The sequence below is a fragment of the Schistocerca gregaria genome, chromosome 9, assembly GCF_023897955.1.
Source record: "Schistocerca gregaria isolate iqSchGreg1 chromosome 9, iqSchGreg1.2, whole genome shotgun sequence".
Lineage (NCBI taxonomy): Eukaryota > Metazoa > Arthropoda > Insecta > Orthoptera > Acrididae > Schistocerca > Schistocerca gregaria.
The window spans coordinates 255,613,577-255,621,649 of record NC_064928.1 but is presented as its reverse complement, the minus strand read 5'-3'; the positions used below and the strand labels follow the sequence as shown (position 1 = coordinate 255,621,649).

Sequence of the window (8,073 nt, the reverse complement as noted above, 5' to 3'; positions counted from 1 at the left end):
CTTCCTTGAAGGAGGTGGTTTACAAAGTAGCACATAGCTTTTCTTGGTATTCAAGAAAACTGGTGTAAGGTCCATTTTCCTTCAATGTGCCATAATTCATATCAGTATACTGGATATTTTTCAAACAGAGGTTTTAGATTGTTGATATGTTACACCATATCAGTTATGAGTACAAGCTATGTGATCTTTAATAGCTAGCAGCATTGCATGTGCACTTTATTAACTGGTACCAAAGTAATAAAAAACTATTTTTAAGTCACTTAGATGGTCATGACATTACTAATCATGTGTTATTGCTGAAAATATCGTCCATCGGCAGCAATTCAATGGCTGCAATGTGGTGGAACAGACAGACGCACGTATGTTATGGTTGCTACTGGAAATTATTCACATGCAGTCAGAACTGCCTCTCATTTCATCCAATGGCTTTGGGCCATAAATGCTATCCTTTAGAGTTTCCCACAGAAAGAAGCGTAACAGCGTTATATAGGGAGATCTAGGTGGAAACTCAACATTTCCACCTCTGAACAAATGTTTCATCTAGGAACTGCTGCACATGGCGATGGTAATGTGATGATGCACTGTCTTGTTGAAGAAAAAAAAGTCTTCATCATTATACAGTTGGTGAACAGCTGGTACAATTCTTTCTCGCAGCATGGAAAGGCCCTTTACACCTTTCACTGTTCCTTGACAAACGAATGGCCCCATGAGTCCTCTGACAAACTTACCTCACCACACTGATAAAGCCAGAGACAGAACTAGTGATGGGAACAACAGAATAAAAACAGCCCATTCAGTCGATTGTTGGAAAACAATTGACTCATTCGACTGCAGCATTAGGCATCGTTTGCATTATTCATTCATTCCTTTGAGTGAAACCAGGCTATGAGAACAACAGAATGAAAACAGTCAGTCAGTTTTACATATAGACTGGATTATTACTTATTCATTTCTTTCGTGTGAAAACTGTCAACACAATCTGATGCAGTTTTGCGTACTGACTATTCATCCTTTCTCTTAAAGTGAAACCAGTTAGTTTTTCTGTTGATTGAAGCATGTGTTCAACTAAAACCACTGTGTAGTGGTTTAGTTGGCTGAGTTATCCAGTTATTCTTTTGAGTGAATCCAGTCTATAGTACTGTCATTTGGTGAAGTAAGTGCAACCTGTGGTGCACACGTCCCCAGAGGATAGCCCCATCCCCTAGTGGATGCATGTGGAGACATTTCAGTGAGTATGCCATAGCAATATACATGTTCATTTAATTATGTACTGAATGACTGTTTCTGATGTCTATGATTTAAAACTGATAAATAGATTGCTGTGCATTAAATTGTTCAGGGTGCAGATAGCAACATATAGCTAATAAAGCTTCGTTGGGAGTACAAAGTAGAGCAAGCATAAAAGTTCTCTTAGGACTATGTGAGCAAGAAATGATACCTGCCGAATTTTTATAACTGTCTGCATTCTGTTTATTGAAAAAGTGTGGTGATATCCATTAATTAAAAAAAAACATTTTAATATAGCAACCTCTGAGAAGTGTATTGAATGCAACAGACCAGCTTATGTATGTTTTATTGATTTACAGAAGGATTTCGATAGAATTCAGTTAACATGTGTTAAACCACCTGTACAATTCGGAGATTCCTTCCAACTTCTAAAAAAAAACAATTGAAGAGACTTATTCCAACAACTACAACCAGATGAATATTGGTTTCAGGTTAACCAACTACATAGCAGTTAGTAGTATTAGATGTGGTGGCTCTGTGTGACCTCTACTTTTAATGTAGTCATAGACAAGGTGATAAAGAAGGTGGTTATAGAATGGGGGACAAATAAATAAAAATAATTTCTTATGTTGACGATGCAGGTCTGCTGGCCAACAGTGAAGATAACCTGCATAAACTTTTACATACATTTAACCTGGCAATCAAAAACCTAGATATTGTCACATCCACTCAGAAACCCAGTGTATTACCACACCTGTGGAACCAGCTAGATGCAAATGGGATGTGGATAGAAAAATTATTCAGCAGGGAATCACACTTAAATAAATATCCTGGTATTGAACTGTCCTGTAGTGGGAAAGTCAGAAAGGAAGTTCGAGAGCAAGTAGAAAAAGCGAATAAGTGGTACTATTTGGACAAGGAAGCATACACGAAAAGATGTAAAGGCAAGGATACACAAAACAATAGTGAGATCAGTTATGTCACACACAGCTGAGATGAGACTGGAACCATGCAAAACAAAAAGACTTTAGGAATCTGCAGCTATGAAAATTCTCTGAAGGGTTACAGGGAAGACACTGCGACATAGAGAGAGAAGTGTAAACGTTAGAAAAGGGTGCGAAATGGTTTCCATTCACGAATAAGTGGGGTATATGCGAGAAAGCATGAATGGAACGATGCAGGTTGGCTGAACCAGTTGTTGTTGTGTGGTCTTCGTTTCTGAGACTGGTTTCATGCAGCTCTCCATGCTATTCTATCCTGTGCAAGCTTCTTCATCTCCCAGTACCTACTGCAACCTACATCCTTCTGAATCTGCTTAGTGTAGTCATCTCTTGGTCTACCTCTATGATTTTTACTCTCCACACTGCCCTCCAACACTAAATTGGTGATCCCTTGATGCCTCAGAACATTTCCTACCAACCGATCCCTTCTTCTAGTTAAGTTATGCCACAAAGTCCTCTTCTCCCCAATTCCGTTCAATACCTTCTCATTAGTTATGTGATCTACCCATTCTTCTGTAGCACCACATTTCGAAAGCTTCTGTTCTCTTCATGTCCAAACTATTAATCGTGCAAGTTTCACTTCCATAAGTGGCTACACTCCTTACATATACTTTCAGAAACGACTTCCTGACACTTAAATCTACACTCGATGTTAACAAATTTCTCTTCTTCAGAAACGCTTTCCTTGCCATTGCCAGTCTACATTTTATGTTCTCTGTACTTCGACCATCATCAGTTATTTTGCTTCCCAAATAGCAAAACTCCTTTACTACAGCAATATCACAAATTAAGTCCACCTTGATGCAAAACATCTAGGTATTCATTTATTTCTTTATTAAATGTTCAACTGTGTGTGAAATCTTATGGGACTTAACTGCTAAGGTCATCAGTCTCTAAGCTTACAGACTACTTAAACTATCTTAAGGACAAATAGACACACCCATGCCCGAGGGAGGACTCGAACCTCCGCCAGGACCAGCCGCATTTCTTTATTATCCCAAACTAGTTTTGGCGACAAATATCACCATCATCAGTGGGGTTTTTAAATCTAAAATATGCATAAAATGGTATGGTTTTACAAACACAGTAAAACATTATTACATTTTTACAAATCGTCTTTTGAAATCTAATTTTATATTGATACTTTCGTACTGCCTTATTTATTGTATGCTACAGCATGTTTTGAGCAATTATTGGGGCTGTTTGTGCCATATTTTTTGTGCTCTTTTTCTGTTGCCGTCTTTTTCACTTAGTAAACATCATGTCACCTGCAACCATGTGACCGGTTGTTAGTAAACAAACACTAAAAGGTGAACTTCGTATGCCGGAACTTCGTATGTCAGAAGCTCACCTTTCAGTATTTGTTTACTAACAGCCGCTCACATGGTTGCAGATGACACGATGTTCGCTAAGTAAAAAGACGGCAACAGAAAAAAAGAGCACAGAAAATATGTCACAAACAGCGCCAATAATTGCTCAAAACATGCTGTTGTGTTGTTGTTGTTGTGGTCTTCAGTCCTGAGACTGGTTTGATGCAGCTCTCCATGCTACTCTATCTTGTGCAAGCTTCTTCATCTCCCAGTACCTACTGCAACCTACATCCTACTGAATCTGCTTAGTGTATTCATCTCTTGGTGTCCCTCTACGATTTTTACCCTCCACACTGCCCTCTAATACCAAATTGTTGATCCCTTAGAACATGTCCTACCAACCGATCCCTTCTTTTTGTCAAGTTGTGCCACAAACTTCTCTTCTCCCCAATCCTATTATTAGTTATGTGATCTACCCATCTAATCTTCAGCATTCTTCTGTAGCACCACATTTCGAAAGCTTCTATTCTCTTCTTGTCCAAATTAGTTATCGTCCATGTTTCACTTCCATACATGGCTACACTCCATACAAATACTTTCAGGAATGTCTTCCTGACACTTAAATCTATATTCGATGTTAACAAATTTCTCTTCTTTAGAAACGCTTTCCTTGCCATTGCCAGTCTACATTTTATATCCTCTCTACTTCTATCATCATCAGTTATTTTGCTCCCCAAATAGCAAAACTCCTTTACTACTTTAAGTGTCTCATTTCCTAATCTAATTCCCTCAGCATCACCCGACTTAATTCGACTACTCTCCATTGTCCTCGTTTTGCTTTTGTTGATGTTCATCTTATATCCTCCTCTCAAGACACTGTCCATTCCGTTCAACTGCTCTTCCAAGTCCTTTGCTGTCTCTGACAGAATTACGATGTCATCGGCGAACCTCAACATTTTTATTTCGTCTCCATGGATTTTAATACCTACTCCGAATTTTTCTTTTGTTTCCTTCACTGCTTGCTCAATATACAGATTGAATAACATCGGGGAGAGACTACAAACCTGTCTCACTCCCTTCCCAACCACAGCTTCCCTTTCATGTCCCTCGACTCTTATAACTGCCATCTGGTTTCTGTACAAATTGTAAATAGCCTTTCACTCCCTGTATTTTACCCCTGCTACCTTCAGAATTTGAAAGAGAGTATTCCAATCAACATTGCCAAAATCTTTCTCTAAGTCTACAAATGCTAGAAACGTAGGTTTGCCCTTCCTTAATCTAGCTTCTAAGATAAGTCGTTGGGACAGTATTGCCTCACGTCTTCCAACATTTCAACGGAATCCAAACTGATCTTCCCCGAGGTCGGCCCCTACTTGTTTTTCCATTCGTCTGTAAAGAATTCTCGTTAGTATTTTGCAGCTGTGACTTATTAAACTGATAGTTCGGTAATTTTCACACCTGTCAACACCTGCTTTCTTTGGGATTGGAATTATTATATTCTTCTTGAAGTCTGTGGGTATTTCGCCTGTCTCGCCAGATGGTAGAGTTTTGTGAGGAGTGGCTCTCCCAAGGCCGTCAGTAGTTCCAATGGAATGTTGTCTACTTCGGGGGCCTTGTTTCGACTCAGGTCCTTCAGTGCTCTGTCAAACTCTTCACGCAGTATCGTATCTCCCATTTCATCTTCATCTACGTCCTCTTCCATTTCCATAATATTGTCCTCAAGTACATCGCCCTTGTATAGACCCTCTATATACTCCTTCCACCTTTCTGCTTTCCCTTCTTTGCTTAGAACTGGGTTTCCATCTGAGCTCTTGATGTTCATACAGGAGGTTCTCTTATCTCCAAAGGTCTCTTTAATTTTCCTGTAGGCAGTATCTATCTTACCCCTAGTGAGACAAGCCTCTACATCCTTACATTTGTCCTCTAGCCATCCCTGCTTAGCCATTTTGCACTTCCTATCGATCTCATTTTTGAGACGTCTGTATTCCTTTTTGCCTGCTTCATTTACTGCATTTTTATATTTTCTCCTTTCATCAATTAAATTCAATATTTCTTCTGTTACCCAAGGATTTCTACTAGCCTTCGTCTTTTTACCTACTTGATCCTCTGCTGCCTTCACTACTTCATCCCTCAAAGCTACCTATTCTTCTTCTACCATATTTCTTTCCCCCATTCCTGTCAATTGCTCCCTTATGCTCTCCCTGCAACTCTGTACAACCTCTGGTTCTTTTAATTTATCCATGTCCGATATCCTTAAATTCCCACCTTTTTGCAGTTTCTTTAGTTTTAACCTACAAGTTATAACCAATAGATTCTGGTGAGAGTCCACATCTGCCCCTGGAAATGTTTTACCATTTAAAACCTGGTTCCTAAATCTCTGTCTTACCATTATATAATCCATCTGAAACCTGTCAGTATCTCCAGGCTTGTTCCATGTATACAGCAAAAACATGCTGTAGCATACAATAAATAAGGTAGTACGAAAGTATCAATATAAAACTAGATTTCAAAAGACGATTTGTAAAAATGGAATAATGTTTTACTGTGTTTTTATAGCCATACAATTTTTTAGATTAAAAATCCCCAATGATGATGGTGACATTTGCCGCCGAAACTAGTTTGCGATAATAAAGAAATAAACGAATAACAAGGTGTTCTGCATCATTCGGACTTAATTTGTGATATTACTGTTTTTCTATGCAAACACGGACCAAATGGAAGAGTTCCAAGATAATATTATTGCTAACTAACTGAATACCTCAGCTGCCGACAGGTGTTGTTGAAATACCTCTATGTGGACAGATGAAAATGTGTGCCCTGACCGGGACTCGAACCCGGGATCTCCTGCTTACATGGCAGACGCTCTATCCATCTGAGCCACCGAGAAAGCAGATGACTAGCGCGACTGCAGGGACTCATCCTTTGCACGCTTCCCGTGGGACTCACTTTCCCAACTCTCCACAATTCTACATATGTATTGTACCTTATAGACATTTGCCCACCCAGTCATTACTAGTGCACACTTTGGCGATTCCCGTAAGAGTTTAGGCAACCCGTGGGCATTCGCGCAGACAAAGGTCAATGGCTGGGTAGCCTTTAAGATATATCGACAACGCCTGTCGGCAGCTGAGGTTTTCAGTTAGTTGTCATTTATTCCAGGGAAAAGCACGATCATCAACAGTAACAGTTCTTTCGAGAACAAGTTACTGTCCTCGTATAATATTATTGCGTCTTTACTACTTTAAGTGTCTCATTTCCTAATCTAATACCCTCAGCATAGCCCAATTTAATTCAACTGGTTGAACCAGTAGAGTGTGAAAATCGTAAGAAACATAGTACCAGCTGGTAAAAGAAATATTGACCGTCCAAGGAAAAATTAAAACGACAACCATAGGGTAGACTGATGGGTACTGAAGGAAACAGGCTGTTTAGCGGAGAAAGGGAGGGACAACACAACACAACACAACAACGAGTGAGTGATAAAGGATGGAATACCAAAACCGCAGAGACTGAGTGAGAACATTCATACAAGTGACGTAACCGACAGATACGTGAGTCAGTTGGTGGTCTCACGTTGCGTGGAACCACCTTAAAGAGAGAAGACTGCGTTCATTGGGTTGCCTGCAGATGGCAAAATCAAATGCCAAAACTGGAGGCTTTCACAACAAAATAAAACATTTTAAAGTATACTGCTGGTCCGCAGCTCGTGGTCTCGCGGTGGCGTTCTCGCTTCCCGCGCACGGGGTCCCAGATTCGGTTCCCGGCGGGGTCAGGGATTTTCACCTGTCCCGAGATGACTGGGTGTTGTTGTGTCGTGTTCATCATCATCATTCATCCGCATTACGGTCGGAGGAAGGCAACGGCAAACCAGCTGCGCCAGGACCTTGCCTAGTACAGCGGTGCAGGTCTCCCGCATCGTCCCCTACGCTCTGTCAAGGAGTATGGGACTTCATCATCATCACGGCTGTAGGTAAATTTTAGTGACACTGAAAATGACCTGTCATCCGATGTCCCCTGAACGTGATGGACCAAAAAAACAGTCCACTGGCCAGTCGGTTGTTGGAAATAGTCTCAGTTGTGCCATTACTAGAGATAACAGCTCAGCTGGTTGTTCCGTAAATGGATATTATCTCTTGCCCAGTACACATATGGCGATTGATGGTTTCATTAAATTCAAACTCTTGCGGTTTAAAAGTGCCTATGCACGGGTAGATTAGAATTCCTGGTGATATTGTAGAATTCTCTCAGAAGGGCAGTACGTATCAGTGCGTAGATCGGGAGGCATCCAACTCTGTGCGATGCTGCTGACATGGTTGCTAAGAATTTCAAACCTCTTGAAGAATGGAAATGTCGGTGGGAAGCAGTGACAGATGTGCACCTGCGTAACATCTTCTCATGTGCGACCCTTCCAAGTGGATTCGACCTACCACGCAAGACCTGGACTGCTCTCGACAGAATCCGTACCGGCCATGGCCGATGCATGGATGCTCTCTTTAAGTGGAAGAAGCTGCCTGATCCAGCCTGTGACTGCGGAA

At 40.7% G+C, this 8,073-nt stretch overlaps 1 non-coding gene across 1 annotated transcript; it reads right to left on the bottom strand.

Moving 5' to 3' along the window:
- Window positions 1-6,351: 6,351 nt before the first annotated feature.
- Trnat-ugu (transfer RNA threonine (anticodon UGU)) lies at window positions 6,352-6,428 on the bottom strand. The gene has a single exon. It is a non-coding gene; the product is annotated as a tRNA-Thr (tRNA).
- Between the last annotated feature and the right edge of the window lie 1,645 nt (window positions 6,429-8,073).